This window comes from Loxodonta africana, chromosome 2, assembly GCF_030014295.1.
Source record: "Loxodonta africana isolate mLoxAfr1 chromosome 2, mLoxAfr1.hap2, whole genome shotgun sequence".
Taxonomy (NCBI): Eukaryota; Metazoa; Chordata; class Mammalia; order Proboscidea; family Elephantidae; genus Loxodonta; species Loxodonta africana.
This window is the reverse complement of record NC_087343.1, coordinates 190,031,111-190,048,164: the sequence shown is the minus strand read 5'-3', so window position 1 is coordinate 190,048,164 and position 17,054 is coordinate 190,031,111.

The following is a 17,054-nucleotide window of genomic DNA, read 5'->3' as shown; positions in this document are numbered from 1 at the left end:
GGACCACATGAACCACAGCCTCCACCAGCCTGAGCCCAGAAGAACCAGATGGTGCGCACCTACCACCACCAATCACTCTGATGGTCACAGAAGAGGGTTCCAGACAGATGGGAGAAAAATGTAGAACAAAATTCAAATTCACAAAAAAACACCAGACTTACTGGTCTGGCAGAGACTGGAGGAACTCCTGAGACTATTGCCCTGGGGCACCTTGCTAACTCAGAACTGAAGGCATTCCCAAAGCCCACCTTTCAGGCATAGATTAGACAGGCCTATAAAACAAATAGTGACACACGGGGAGAGCGTGTTTCTTAGTTCAATCAAGTATATGAGACCAACTGGGCAACACCTGCCCCAAAGCAAAGACAAGAAGACAGGAAGGGCAGAAAACTTGGACTAATGGACACACAGAACCCAGGATGTAAAGGGAAATGGGGTGGGAGGGGAGGGCTGACACATTGTGGGGATTGCAACCAATGCCACAAAACAATTTGTGTATAATTTTTGAATGAGAAACTACTTGTAAACTTTCACTTAAAATACAATAAAGGAAAAAGGAAAAAAAAATGAAGAAATAAGAAGAGTACAATGTTAATGTTAGGGAGGGTTTGGTTGGAACAGAACTCCTATACACTGTTGGTGGGAATTGGTAGAATTTTACCCAATGTAATTTGGCAATATGTATGGTGAACCTTGATAAGATTCATGGTTTGCTAAGCTTTTAAATTGAAGTTTAAGATACATACATATGGTTAAATGCATGAGTCTTAAGTGTAGAGATTGATGGATTTTTACAAAGCAAGCACACCAAAGTACCCTATCATTCAGATCAAGTTAGAATATTACCAGCACCCCAAGAACTCTTTTGTACCTCCTCTTGATCATAATCCCCCAAATTAGACATGGTTCCTGACTTCTATCACCATAGATCAATTTTGCTTGCTCTGATGGTTAAGGTTGTGTGTCAACTTGACTGGGCCATGATTCTCAATGGTTTGGCAGTCATATGATGTTGTGATTGCTTCCATGATGAGATTTGATATAATGTGATCACTTCCCTGATGGGGTCTGCTGTGAGTAGACAATCAGTTGAAAGGGAGTTTCCTTGGGCGCGTGACCTGCATTGAATATAAGTGGACATTTTGGCAAAGTTCATGGGCTTTTGCTTGCTCTGGATCACTCATCTGACCTCTGGTTCTTGGGACTTGAGCTAGCAGCTTACCTGTGGTCTTGCCTGCCAATCTTGGGATTTGGCAGTCTTTGCAGCCTGTGAGCAAGAGCCCTGCTGTCTGACCTGCTGATCTTGGGTTCGCCAGACCCTGTGGCTACCTGAATCAGGAGAAGCCTCTATGCTGACCCACAGACTTGGGACATTCCAGCCTGTACAACTGTGTGAGCCATTTCCTTGATATAAATCTCTCTCTGTATATACTTATACTCTTTATTGGTTTTGCTTCTCTAGAGAACCCAGTCTAAGACACTTGCTTTTGAATTTCATATGAATAGGATCAGATAGACTATACTGTCTTGTGTCTGACTTCTTCCAGTCAACATTTTATCTGCGTGTCTCGTCCATGGTTTTGGTTGTATCAGTAGCTTATTATATGAATGTAATACTATTTATTTCTCCATTTTACTGTTAATAGACTTCTGAATTGTTTTTGGTCCTTAACTATTGTGAATAATTCTTGAACATGACTTTTAGTGCACAAATCTGTTCTGAGAGTATTTATCTAGGAGTATGTCTTAGTCATTTAGTGCTGCTAGAACAGAAACACGACAATTGGATGGTTTAACAAAGAGAAATTTGTTATCTCACAGTCTAGTGGGTTGCAAGTTCAAATTCAGGGTGTCAGCTCCAGGGGAAGTCTTTCTCTCTTTGTCAGCTCTGGAGGAAGGTCTTTGTTCTCAATCTTTTCATGGTCAAAGAGCTTCTCAGGTGCAGGGACCCCAGGCCCAAAGGATGTGCTCTGCTCCCAGCACTGCTTTCTTGGTGACATGAGGTCCCCAACTCTCTGCTTACTTCTCTTTCCTTTTATCTCTTGAGAGATAAAATGTGGTACAGGCCACACCCCAGGGAAACTCCTTTTACCTTGGATCAAGGAGGTGACCTGAGTAAGGGTGGTGTTACAATCACACCCTAATCCTCTCAACATAAAATTACCATCACAAAATGGAGGACAACCACACAATGCTTGGAATCATGGACTAACCAATTTGCTACACACATTTTTGGGGAGACATAATTCAACCCATGACAGAGTAGAATTTTTGGGTCATAAAACGTGTAGTTTCAGTTTTGGTAGGTACTGCCAATAGTTTTCAAAAGCAGTTGTACAAGCTTATATTCCTACACGAGAGGTACAGTAGCTCTACATCCTTGCCAACACTTTATGTCAGTTTAAAAAAGTCTAGACATTCTGGTGGTGGGTGATGATACTTCATTGTGGTTTTAATTAGTCTTTCATAAATAACTAATTGGCCATGTAGATATGACCTTTTGTAAATGCCTGTTCTAGTTTTTACCCATTTTTTGGGGCGGGGGGGGGGAAGAGAATGTATGCTTTGTCTTATTGATTTGTAGGAGTTCTTTATATGTTCAGTATATGGGTCCTTTGTCAGATACATGTATTGCAAATATCTTCTCCCATTCTGTGGTTTGTCTTTTCACTGTCTTAATTGTGTCTTTTGATGAAATTTTAAAGCAGTCCAATTTATAAATCTTTTCCTTTAGGTTTAGTGCTCTTTGTGTTTTGTTTAAGAAATGTTTCTCTATCCATGGTCATAAAGATATTCTTTTATGTTTTATTCCAGAAGCTTTATTGTTTCACTTTTCATATTTATGTCTGTGATCCCTCTGCAGTAGAATTTTGGGCATGGTATGAGGTACTTTGGCTGTTGTGAACTTGTTCTAATTTTCTTCAGTTTCAACTTGAACTTGTGTGTGAGCAATTGATGTCTGTTCCACAGTTGGCCCCTGGCCTTGTTCTGACTGATGATATTGAGCTTTTCCATAGTCTCTTTCCACAGATGTAGTCTATTTGATTCCTGTGTATTTCGTCTGGCGAGGTCCACATGTATAGTTGCCATTTGTGTTGGTGAAAAAAGGCATTTGCAATGAAGAAGTCATTGGCCTTGCAAATTCTATCATGTGCTCTCCAGCATCGTTTCTGTCACCAAGGCCGTATTTTCCAACTACTGATCCTTCTTTGTCTCCAACTTTCGTATTCCAATCACCAGTAATTATCAATGCATCCTGATTGCATGTTCCATCAGTTTCTGACTGCAGAAGTTGGTAAAAACCTTCAGTTTCTTCATCTTTGGCCTTAGTGGTTGGTGTGTAAATTTGAATAATAGTTGTATTAGTTGGTCTTCCTTGTAGGCATATGGATATTATCCTATCACTGACAGTGTTGTACTCCAGGGTAGAACTTGAAATGTTCTTTTCGATGATGAATGAGAGACCATTCCTCTTCAAGTTGTCATTCCCGGCAGAGTAGACCATATGATTGTTCGATTCAGAATGGCTAATACCAATCCATTTCAGCTCACTAATGCCTAGGATATCAATGTTTATTTGTTCCATTTCATTTTTGATGATTTCTAATTTTCAAAAAAGGAAAGAACATACTCGGCATTTCTCAAGCTGAAAGAACTGAAGAAAAAATTCAAGCCTTGAGTTGCAATATTGAAGGATCCTAAGGGGAAAATATTAAACAATGCAGAAACCATCAAAAGAAGATGGAAGGAATACACAGAGTCACTATACCAAAATGAACTGGCTGACGGTCAACCACTTCAGGAGGTACCATATGATCAGGAACCAGTAGTACTGAAGGAAGAAGTCCAAGCTACACTGAAATCATTGGGCGAAAAACAAGGCTGCAGGGATTGACAGAATATCAGTTGAGATATTTCAACAAATGGATGCAGTGCTGGAAACACTCACTTGTCTATGCCAAGAAATTTAGAAGACAGCTACCTGGCCAACCAACTGGAAGAGATCGATATTTCTGCCTATTCCCAAGAAAGGCGATCTGACCAAATGCAGAAATTATTGAACAATATCATTAATATCACATGCAAGCAAAATTTTGCTGAAGGTAATTCAAAAGTGGCTGCAGCAGTATCTTGACAGGGAACTTGCAGAAATTCAGGCCAGGCTCAGAAGAGAGTGTGGAACCAGGGATATCATTGCTGATATCAAATGGATCCTGGCTGGAAGCAGAGAATACCAAAAGGATATTTACCTATGTTTTATTGACTATGCAAAGGGATTCGACTGTGTGGATCATAACAAATTATGGATAACTTTGCAAAGAATGGGAATTCCAGGACATGAGGAACCTGTACATAGATCGAGAGACAGTTGTCCGGACAGAACAAGGGGATACTTTCACCATACCTATTCAATCTGTGTGCTGAGCAAATAATCTGAGAAACTGGACTCTATAAAGAAGAACAAGGCATCAGGATTGAAGGGAGACTCATTAACAGCCTGCTTTATGCAGATGACACAACCTTGCTTCCTGCAAGTGAAAAGGACTTGAAGCACTTACTGATGAAGATCGAAGATCACAGCCTTCAGTATGAATTACACCTCAACATAAAGAAAACAAAAATCCTCACAACTGGACCAATACACAACATCATGATAAATGGAAAAAAGATTGAAGTTGTCAAGGATTTCATTTTGGATTCATAGTCAAAACCAATGGAAGCAGCAGTCAAGAAATCAAAAGATGCATTGCACTGGGCAAATCTGCTGCTGAAGACCTCTTTAAGGTGTTGAAAAGCAAAGATGTCACTTTGAGGACGAAGGTGCCTCTCACCCAAGCCATTGTATTTTCAGTTGCCTCATATGAATGCGAAAGCTGGACAATGAAGAAGGAAGACTCAGCAAGAATTGATGCCTTTGAATTATGGTGTTGGTGAAGAATATTGAGTAAACCATGGACTGCCAAAAGGAGGTACAACTGGAATGCTCATTAGAAGCAAGGGTGGCAAGACTACATCTCATATACTTTGGACATGTTATCAGGAGGGACCAGTCCCTGGAGAAGGGCATCATGCTTGGTAAAGTAGAGGGACAACGAAAAAGAGGAAGACCCTCAACGAGATGGAGTGACACAGTGGCTGTAACAGTGCACTCAAGCATAACGATTGTGAGGTTGGCGCAGGAGTGTGCAGTGTTTTATTCTGTTGTACATAGGGTAGCTATGAGTCAGAACCAACTTGACAGCACCTAACAACAACAACATTCTATCGTAGGACTATACCACAACTTATTTATGGACATTTGAACTGTTTCCAGTTTTTGACTATTATCAATAAAACAACTACGAACATTCTTGGGCAAGTCTTTTGTGAACATTTGTTTTTATTTTCCTTGAGTAAATACTTAGAAGTGGAATCATCAGGCCATGGTGTAGGTGTGTGTTTATAATAAACTGCCAAACTGCTTTCCAAAGTGGTTGTTAGAATTTCACACTTTCCGCAGCAATAGATGAGATTTCCAGCACTCTACATTCCCTGCCAACGTGTGGCATTCGCAGCAGTAGCTCCTAGTGATTTTAATTTGCATGGGATGAGTAATGATGTTGTATACTTTGCTCATTCTTATTGTCTATTTGCATATCTTCTTTTTTAAATGATATTTTATTTATTTTTGGTGGCAATATACACAACTATGCCTTCTTTTTGAAGTGTCTTTTCAAACCTGTAGCTCATTTAAAAAATTTTTGTTCTTTGTCCTTTTCTTATTGAATTGTAGGAATTTTTTTTACATATTCTGGATACAAGCCCTTTGTCAGATATATATGTTGTGAATAATTTCTCCCTGCCTATGGCTTGCTTTTCATTTTCTTAATGCATTTGTTAATAATAGTGAATAATTCTTTGACTAAAAGGACCCCTACATGTCTAACCATGGGAGAAAGATGTGACAGTCTGCTTCCATAAAGATTTACAGCCTTGGAAGCCCTATGGAGCACTTCTGTTTGTCCTGCAGGGTTGCTATGAGCCAGAATCGACTTGATGGCAGTGGGTTTGGTTTGACAGGACATGTCTAACAATATTAGGCAGGACATGGGGAAATGCTTATGACATACTGTTAGATTAAAAAAAGAACACAAAATTGTACTTGCAGTCTTACCTTAACTATTTAAAAATATGCATTAATAAACTGGAGGGAAATATGCAAAATATTGCCATGGTTGACTCTGGGGAGTGAGGTCATGCTCTCCTGCCTTTTGTGTGTGTATATGGTAAGGTACACATAACATAAAATTTACCATTAAAAGTGTACAATTCAGTGTCATTAGGTGCATTTACAATGTTGTGCAACTACTATCTAGTTCCACATCTTCATTAGCTTAAACAGAAACCCCACACCCATTAAGCAGCCACTCCCCATCTCCCCTTCCACCAGCCCCTGGCAACCCCTAATCTGCTTTCTATCCCTGTATTCTGCTATTTAAAAAAAAATTTTTTTTCTATTTTTTTTCTGAATTTTTGCTAATGAGTATATGTTTTGATCTACTATCCGTTCATCATACTGTGATGGTATGTGTTGCTATGATGCTGGAATCTATGCCACTGGTATTTCAAATACCAGTAGGGCCACCCTTGATGGACAGATTTCAGCAGAATTTCTGGACTAAGACAGACTAGGAAAAAAGGCCTGGCAATCTACTTCCGAAAATTAATCAATGAAAACCTTATGGATTACAATAGAACATAGTCCAACTTGTTTGCTTTGGACACATCATCAGGAGGGATCAATTGCTGGAGGACAGTATCGTGTTTGGTGAAGTACAGGGCCGATGAAAGTAAGGGAGACCCCTAGTGAAATGGATTGACACAACAGCTGTAATGTTGACACAGCTGCAATGATGGACTTGAACATGCCCATGATTGTGAGGATGATGCAAGACTGGGCCATGTTTTATTCTGTTGTATATAAGGTTGTCGTGAGTTGGAGCTAACTCAAGAGCAGCTTATCATCCATCCGTCCATCTGTCCACCTGTCCACCCGCCCACCCGCCCATCCATCCATCCATCCATCATCTATGTGTTTTGACATGACAAATAAAGCAAAAACCAAGAGCAACAAAGTATGTCTTGTAGAGGGAATGAATAAATAATATGGCATTGAGTATTAAGCTCTGTGTCAGGTGGAGTGAGGTAGAAGCATTCATTTGGTGACAACAGCTAACATGAGTTCAGCTCTGACTGTGCCAAGTGCTCTACCTGCACAATTCCTCTCACCCACCTCTCCCAACCACCCTGGCAGGCATGGCTAGGTCCTAACATTGTCCCCAATTTACCTATGATGCTGTTAAGTCTCTTCTCCAGGTCCTGGTGGATCTGGGCTTCAGATCCCATTCTGTCTGACTCCTCACCATACTGGGCACTGGACAAGGGCAGAGGTCATGTGGTTTGATCTCCAAAATATTTCTAGTGTCCAATAGGGGCACAGCTCATTCTTGTGGTCATTGGTAGTTTTTGAGTGAATGACTGCATACATGCATGCAAGAAAAATCCCCTGAGCCAGACTTCTTAGTTGGTGCCCTATCATCTCTTCCTACTCATTGCTTTGGTGAACTCCTCTGTGGAGCTCAGCAAGCCACATCCAAGAAATGACGTTGCCTGAAACCTAGAGTGAAAAGAATCAGCTTGGCGTCAAAAGGCAGACTGGGAGCAGGCACAAGCTAAGGGACTGAGTCTCGAGTGTGAGAAAATATCTAAACGGTAGATTCATTAGGTCCTTCACAGCTTTAATGACCAGGGCGGGAGGAGAGAAGTAATAACAAGTGACATTTATATAGTGTGTTACAATTTACATCGCGTTTGCATGCGCATTACCTCATTTAATCCGGAAGGAGCACAGGGTGGGGTTGAAGCCCGTGGCCCCAGAGTTTGCCTATCCGAGTTTGCATCCTGCTTCCACTGTTTACTGTGTTACCCTGGGATATTGGTGCTTGCTGGGTCCCAATTTCCTTGGAGTACAAGGGAGACAGTGGTAGCTCCTGGCTCATATTAGATGATTAACAAGGTGATGGCTGTAAAGTGCTTAGAATCAGTGCCTGAAGCATGTAAACACTAAATAAAAGTTGCCTATTATTCCTTGATCCTCAGAGTAGGCCTGGGAGGTATCTAGCCATAACTCCATTTTTTTAATTGTGGTAAAATTCATACAACATAAAATTTGCCATTTTAACCATTTTCAAGTATACAAACCAGTGGCATTCATCGCACTCACAATGTTGCACAACCATCACCACTATTTGTTTTCAAAGCTAATTCACCACTGCAAATAAAAGTCTATTGTAACTCCCCACTTCTCTCTCCCTCCCGCCCCTGGTAACCTCTATTCCACTTTCTGTCTCTGTACATTTGCCTTTTCTAGACATCGCATGTAAAAGGAATCATACAGTACTTATTTGTTTGTGACTGACTTATTTCACTCAGCATGATGTTTTTAAGGTTCGTTCATGAGGTCCTATAGGGTCTCTATGAGTCAGACTCGACTCGATGGCAACGGGTTTTATTTTCATGAGGTAACATGTATCAGAACTTCATCTCTCTGAAGGCTGAGTAATAGTCCATTGTATGGATAATACCTCATTTCGTTTATCTCATTCATCTGTTGATGGATGCTTGAGTTGGTTCCTCATGGCTACTGTCAATAGTGGTGCAGTGAACACTGGTGTACAAGTATCTCTTTGAGTCCCTGCTGTCAATTCTTTGGGGTATATACCTAGGAGGGAAATTCTGTCGTAAATCCATTTTATGGGTGTTATGGATTGAACTGTGTATCCCCAAAATACATGTTGTAAATCCTAACCCCTATACCTGTGGATGTAATCCCATTTGGGAATACGGTTTTCTTTGTTATGTTAATGAGGCTGTATCACTGTAGGGTGTGTTTTAAGCCAGTCACTTTTTTCTTTTTTTAACAGGAGAGGAATTTATTTCAGGGTTTATAGAAGGGTTTGTGTGTAATTAGTGGTTTATTTCCGTGACATAGTTGGCTTTCCTCACTTGGAACCTGGCTCTGAAATGCTCTTAAAAAGATCCATACCCATGCAGTCTGAGAGACGGTTGGGTATTGGGAAAGGATGAAGAAAAATCATGCCCTGTCATCTGTGATAAAATATGACCAAGAACAGCCCCCAGATTGAACATTGCCTTATACCCCCTTTCCCCCTCTCTGCTACACACACACACAGACACATACTCACACACACACGTTTTCTTGATTCACTTTCTGTTGCTAAATCAACCGTTGCCTTACATCTCTTACAAACTTCTGTTTCGTATCCTTGTTAACACTGGTTTAGGATTTGATACTTACACTGAGGATTGGGGAATGACCACTGCTTTTTGAATGGGCCCTGGACCCTCTCCTGCCACCAGCCCTGTGATCACAGGCAAAACCCTTAACCTCTCCTTTTAAGTGTTGACTACAGGAATAAGTAACTGTGCCTTAGTCTTCTCAACAGTAACGTTGGTGTAATACTTCTGGCTCCATCTGCCTCAGAAGAGCCTTATAGGAATTACATGAGAGAAAGTATATGAAAGTGCTTTGAAAATACATTCATCCCTAACTACATGAGTGTTCTTTTCATGAGTTTTTCTTATACGAGCTGTGTATTTATAAACTCAATTTTGCCAAGTGAGCAAAAAAATTTTTTTGTCTGTTCAGAGGGTACCTGATAGCCCTCTCTGGAGGGGCGTGGAAGGCAAGCTGTCCCTTAGCCATCTGCTTGCTGTACGTCTCTTTTCAGTGTACTAGGTGCTTTCAGGCCCATGTTCTTGCCTAAAAATACAGTGTTGTTAATTTTATGTACACATTGAAATTCATGCCCACATTTGGTGCACGAATGATTAAGCCAATCACTTTTGAGAGATGCAAGAGGAGATTAGGCACAGAAGCAAGCAAGCACAAATGGGGAAAGATTGATAACCACCTGGAGATCTCCAAGGGACCGAGGAAGAGAAGGTGAAAGAGACAAGGATTTTCCTTCAGAGCAGACAGAGAGCCTTCCCCTAGAGCCGGCACCCTGAATTCAGACTTCTAGCCTCCTAAACTGTGAGAATATAAATTTCTGTTTGTTAAAGCCACCCTTTTGTGGTACTTCTGTGACAACAGCACTAGGAAGCTAAGGCAATGGGCAAGCCAGCCAGGGCTCAGAAAGATGGAATGACCTGTCTGAGGTGCCATGGTGAAGAAGTGGTGCCCCCAAGGCCATGTCCTTCCAATTCCTTCCTGCCACCTCCTCTGACATGCACTTTGTACAGGCTCAAATGCAGAGAAGTAAATCCTGCTGTATGAAGCCCAGCATTGGTGTTGAAAAAGATCACTTGGCTAGATAAGCTAAGATCCAAATGAGATAATACAGCTATGAAAGCACTTTATACCCTGCCAGAGCACGGTGGAAATGTAAAGAGTTGTTATTACTGATACTTAGGCAAAGCATTTTAATCACTATCTTCCCAGCACCCATGTCCCCATGTCTGGCCACAGCATCCTGATTTCCTTTGGGGACCTACCACTCCTCCACGCTCAGTCTGTGGTTCCTGGGGGGCTGGCCCTAATCTCTCCACAGGGATGGTTGTGTGATCCAGATTTGGCCAATCAGAGCATCACATTCCTTCAGTGATGAGGATTAGTTCAAGAATGGGCATGCGATCCAAACCAGAGAGACACAAGGCTTTGGTGCAAATGGCTAACATGCTCAGCTGAAAGGTTGGAGGTTTGAATCCACACAGAGGTGCCTCAGAAGAAAGGCCTGGAAATCTACTTCCAAATATATCTGCCACTGAAAACCCTACAGAACACAGTTCTATTCTGACACATATGGGGTCACCATGATATGGAATCAACTCAGCTAGGACTGGGACTGGGTCACAGCTATTAGGGAAGAGGCATTTCATTTCTGCTGGAGAGGCTGAGAGGATAGGATACAGCCTGGAGCTCCTGAAGTCATCTTGACACCACACAGCCTGCCTGAGAATGGTGCCAGCCGAGAGGAAACCTGAATTGAAGGATGGAGAGAGTGAAGCAAAATTCAACATCCCCTGGATCTAACTGTGATGGAAGCTAGATCTCCCTGGGCTTTTCTGTAACGCTACTTGTACTGGGTTGGTTAGTGTCCTCCCAAAATTCATGTTCAGCCAGAACTTCAGAATGTGATCTCATTTGGAAATGAGGTCATTGCAGATATAATTAGCTAACATGAGGTCATACTGGAGTAGGAAAAAAAAAAAAATCCAAACCCATTGCCGTAGAGTCGAGTCCGACTCATAGCAACCCTATAGGACAGAGTGGAACTACCCCATAGGGTTTCCAAGGAGTGGCTAGTGGATTTGAACTGCTGACCTTTTGGTTAGCAGCCAAGCTCTGTAACCACTTCGCCACCATGGCTCCTACTGGAGTAGGTTGGGCCCTAAATTCGTTATGACTGGTGTCCTTATAAGAAGAGATGAGAACATACAGACGGAAGGTGGCCATGTGATGACAGAGGCACCGATGGGAGTGATGCAACTACAAGCCAAGAAATGGCAAGGATTGCTGACAACCACCAGAAGCTAGGAGAGAGGCATGGAACAGATCCTTCTCTAGAGACTTCTGAAGGAGCATGGCCCTCTGACACCTTGATTTTGGACTTTTAGCTTCTAGCACTGTTAGAGAACACGTTAATGTTGTCTTAAGTTATCCAGTTTGTGGTAGTTTGTTACAGCAGCCGGAAAAAACAAATACACTCTCTTTTACTAGGCAACTGCTAGGTTTCTAACACTGTGCTTTAAGGTCATTTTGATTCTTTTAATATTCCAACAGTCTCTCGAAGAAGATGGTTGTTGTTAGTCGCTGTTGAGTTAGCTGTGACTCATAGCGACCTTATGTAAAACAGAACAGAACGTTGCCCCATCCTGAAACATCCTCATTATCAGTGGTATGTTTTAGTCTATTGTTGCGGCTGTTACGTCAATCCATCTCATTGAGGGCTTCCCTCATTTTCACTGACTCTTTGCTTTCCCGAACATGATATCCTTTTCTAATAATTAATCTTTCCTGATGATGTATCCAAAGTAAGTGAGCCAAAGCCTCACCCTCCTCACTGCTAAGAAGCATTCTGGTTATATTTCTTCTAAGGCTGATTTGCTCATTCTTCTGGCAGCCCACAGTATAGTCAATACTCTTTGTCAACACCACGATTCGAATGCATCAGTTCTTCTGTCATCCAAGAAGGTGGTAGTAACCCCATATGACAGAGGAGGAAACAGAAGCTCTGCGATATGAAGCGACTCGGCCCAGTGGCGCCACTAGGGTAGCGAGGGGGGTGTAGACTGTACCAGGAGACACTGTGAGATGGGGTGGCACCAAAATTACTGTTTATAAAATTTTTGTGCTGTGTTTCTGCAGAAATTTATTATTTTTTTATAGAAATATCCCTGAAGTTAGTTATAACACAAAAACATTTTTCGTAAGCCCAGCTTACATGTATCACTCTACCTACAAGGCTAAAACTCTATGCTAATATACTTTTTGAACCTTTTAATTCTCTCCAGCCAGAGCTGTCATTATCACCTAATTACAATGATGCTTTGAGTCACGCGGTTTCACCTTCACACGCTACAAGCATACGCTGTTATTTTCATTGGTGTTTTATAGTCCCTGATTTTGTTGAATTTTCTAGTGTGTTAGCTCTAATATTGTGGTAATTAGTATTTGTGAACCTGTATCAATACTTTTTTTTGAGAATGAAGCAGTAATTAAAAGAAAAGGAGAAAAACAAAAGAAGACCTCCCTTTAGTAACTAATAATGTTGTAATTCAATGTAGAAAAATTTTACAGAACAATTGTGTTATTGGTATTCATAAATCTAAGAAATACTACATTTAAGCAATTTACAACTATGTTTATCACATATTATTCTATGATCCAAATTGGTGATAAACATCACTAAAGATTCTGTGTGTTCTGGTATGGCAGGAGGTCCATGGGGGGAGGTGACGCCAAGAGTTACCGTGCTGGGTGACACCAATCCTAGTGACATCACTGACTTGGCCTCTCAGGTAAATCCATATCCTTTCTGCTAAGGGAACAGCCACTCTACTAAGAAGTTCATCCCAGAGTCAGAATAAAGCTCTTGTCCTCTCTTTCCCTGCCTGGAGGCAGGGGATGTACTTCCTTATGAAAATGTCACCACAGAGGGAAATTGGTTGTCTGGGGACAGGCGACTTCTTTGGCTCCATTCACCACCATCCTCAATTATCCTCCTGACAGCCAGATTTGAAACAAATTGGATTTAGTGCATTTCACAATTTTGTTTAACAAATTTGTGGATTAAGGGAACAAATTAAGTCCATATTTTTTATTTGACATCATTAAAAATATGATATGCAGACTGGAAATGGACCTTCTTGATCTGGGATAGATTCAAGCCCAAATCTCTGCTTCCCAGAGTAATTTTTCTTTAATCTGATTTCACAAAAACCTTCAGGAAGCCTGGCCCCTAGGTTTAAGCCAGGATGTAGCACCCATACCCCAGATGTGATCCCAGCCAGAAGGACCCTCTACACTCCACCACATCATTAATCTTTCTTCCTTCTCTCCTGCAATTCCTCCTGTATACTCCACCTCTGTTCTGAGCCCTATCTTCACCCACATCAGGACATAGCCTGATTCCTTTCTAAGTTCCAGCATTTAAAAAAAAAATAATTTTAATCTTTAGCTCATATCCAATCTCACTCCATAAAGATTTTTATGTTAGTTCTAACTCAAGTGTCCTCTCCCTTCTCTGAACTTTTGATTAGACCGATACATATTTATATAGTTCATTTGTCAATTAATTAGTTGTCTTTGCCATCTTGCCCAATGGCTTTTAAAACAATGGAGATATTTCATTTCCCCATTTTTGTTTCTTGCTTCTTTCTGTATGTTCCTGTCTTAGTCAGGGTTTTCTAGAGAAACAGAACCAGTAAGCTTGGTTAGCAGCTGAGCACGTTAACCATCACACCCTTCAGAGACTCCATAGACATAAAGAGAGGGATTTATTTTTAGGAATTGGCTCATGCGATTGTAGGGACTGGCAAGTCTAGAATCTGTAGGTGAGGTGATAGTCTGAAAATTCTGGAAGTCTTGTCTATTTACGGTCTTGACACAGAATCCTTCTTCCTCACAAAACCTCAGTTTTTTGCTCTTAAGGCCTTCAACTGATAGAAAGAGGCCTACCTGCATTGTAGGGGGTAATCTGCTTAGCTTAAAGTCAACTGATTTAAACCCTAATCACATGTAAATACCTTCGTAGCAACATCTAGACTAGTGTTTGACCAAACAACTGGGCACCACAGCCTAGCCAAGAGGGTTTATAAAATTAACCGTCACAGTACCTTACATGCAGTAGCATGCAGTAAGTATTTATTGTGTCATAAATTTAATTGGCATATGATTACTTAACTATAAAGTGAGAACATTCCAAGAAAGAGAAAATATTATCTTGATTGTTCTTAATGGCAGGTAGGCAGTGAAGCACAGTGGTTAAATGTGAGGCCTTTGATGCCAGAAAGCCTGGGATTGAATTCTGGCTCCCTGCTTACAAATTATATGATCTGAACAATGATGTCAAGGTCCCTAGGTGGTGCAAATGGCTTGTGCTCAGTTGCTAACTTAAAGGTTGGCAGTTCAAACCCACCCGGCAGTACTGCAGAAGAAAAGTCCTGGCAATCTGCTTCTGTTAAGATTACAGCCAAGAAAACCCTATGGAGCAGTTCTACTTTGTAACACATGGGGTCACCATGAGTCTCAGTTGACTTGATGGCAACTAACAACAACCACAGTGGTACTCTGTCTTTGCCTCAGTTTTCCCTTCCATAAACTGAAAATACTAATGGCACTTGACGAAGCCCCAGAACAGCACAGAAAGCATTCACTAAACATCAGCTGTCATGATTTTAATATTTTTTTCCCACAATCCTTATATTCTTAAAAAATGTGCACAGCTAATGTATAGGTGGACTTATCCAATTTTTGTCTAGATTATCACGTTCGTATCTTAAAAATGTGAATTATAATGATTGTGTTTTTGTTCCCTATTATGCAAGCTGAAGAAAAAAGACATTCACCAAAAACAGTGAAACAAACAAAAGAAAAACTCAGAATGCATCAGTGTTAGCAAAAGAGCTAGAGAGAGCAGAAGGAAGGCTGTCAAATATATCCATTAAATAAAAGAGAAAACTCCCAAAGAAACCAAACCAGTTGCCATTGAATTGATTCTGATTCATGGCGACCTCACGTGTTGCAGTAGAACCGTGCCCCAGAAAGTTGACAAGGCCGTGACCTTTTTGACCCAGATAATCAGGCCTTTATTCCAAGGTGCCTCTGGGTAGACTTGAACCTCCAAACTTTCGTTAGTAGTCAAACACTTAACCCAGAGAGGTAGGGAGAAAAACATCAATTAAAATTAATTAAAAGCTTTTAATTCTCTGAGATGCTGACCTCATTCTCCAAATACCTGAAAGGAAGGAAAGAAATGTGGATAACTGGGTCGCAATGACATTTTCCCAACCAACTGGCCACTTTCCCTTTAATGAGGCCAAGTCTGACTTCTCTATCTCACCTTGGTCTACCTGGGTCAGGACCTACAGTCATGGCTCTGCTTCTCCACTGAAAAGAGAGGGACGTTCTGAGAACTGGCAAATGGCTACCTAGACCCACCTCCTTAGTCCAATCCTTCGGCAGGCCCGTATGGATTATACTTTCAAGCTGTCTCCTGACTCTGCACTCCTGCCCAGCTCCCAGTCCTCCACCCTGCTCCAAGCTCTCTCTTGCCTGGGAAACTGCAGTGGCTTGCTAAGTGCTTTTCTCACTCTTCTCACTCTCTGAAATTACCTCGCTTTTTGACTTTCCTACTCGTACTTTATTTGCTCCCCCCACTAGCCTGTAAAGGCCATGTTCACCAGTGCCTGGCACATGCTTGGCCCAATAAATCTTTCTGGATCGAATGAAAGGAGCTGTGAGGATTTGCCTTCTCAAGCACAAGACATTTTCTCTCCCAAAGAGAATTTACTCTGACTCTGTAGATGTAGAAAGTGGGCCCCTTAATAGCTCTACAGGGCAACATTTTGCTAACCTCATTCAAATTATAACAGACTTTGAAATTTTAAAACTGGTCATACTCTTCTTTTTTGAGTGTGTAATTTGTGTTTTTCACACCCAGGACTTGAAAGCAGAGAGTGAAATAGTCCCCCATTCCTGGAGTGTCTCATGTGTTTTGGCCGGGCTGACCCACTCACCTATGGTGACTCTGGTGGTCGAGCTCCTCCCATCTCATTCTCCGCAATTGTTTTCAGCTGCCTCTCCCCGACCTTTGAGACCTTGGAGCATGTCTCATACAATTTGGATCTGAGATGGCCTCCCCAAGGTCATTCAATCCAAAGACGAGCAGAGTGCCAAGACTGGCTTGGCCTAGGAAGCTCTGGTCAATAAGATGGGAGCTCCTGTCAACCTTATTTCCATCTCATCCACACTCCCTCACCCCTCAAAATTTGATCTGGAAAATATGGACAGGATCACGCAGTTGGCAGAAGTCGGAAGGTTGTGAGAAAGGGTGTGACCGTTTGGGACCAGGAGCAAAGCACAGTTATGAGGAATCTGAAGCTGAAGCTCTGAGCTGGAGAAGAGGTACGCAGAGTGGGGAGTGAGAAAGCCAGTTGGGGGCAGGAAGAGATGGGGCCAACACACAAAGGGAAGAGAGCCCTGGACGGTGGCCAAGTCAAGGTACAGTAACTACCCGACAGTGGGTCAGGGACCCACACCAGCATGGGCTGTTCCTGTTAGGCCTTGTGTATGTGGAGAGTGGTGTCCAAGAACTCAAAAGATGCTAATTGTCTGCCTCACAGGCTCTGCTAATGTCCACAGGGGTGCCTCCATTCCTCAAGAATCTCTGCTCCATTTCTTTTTTTTCCCCATGTGTCACCTAAATTTTTTGTGTGTTGTGCATATTGCAGACTCACCACTTGCCTGTCAGTTTGTAGTCCTGTCATGG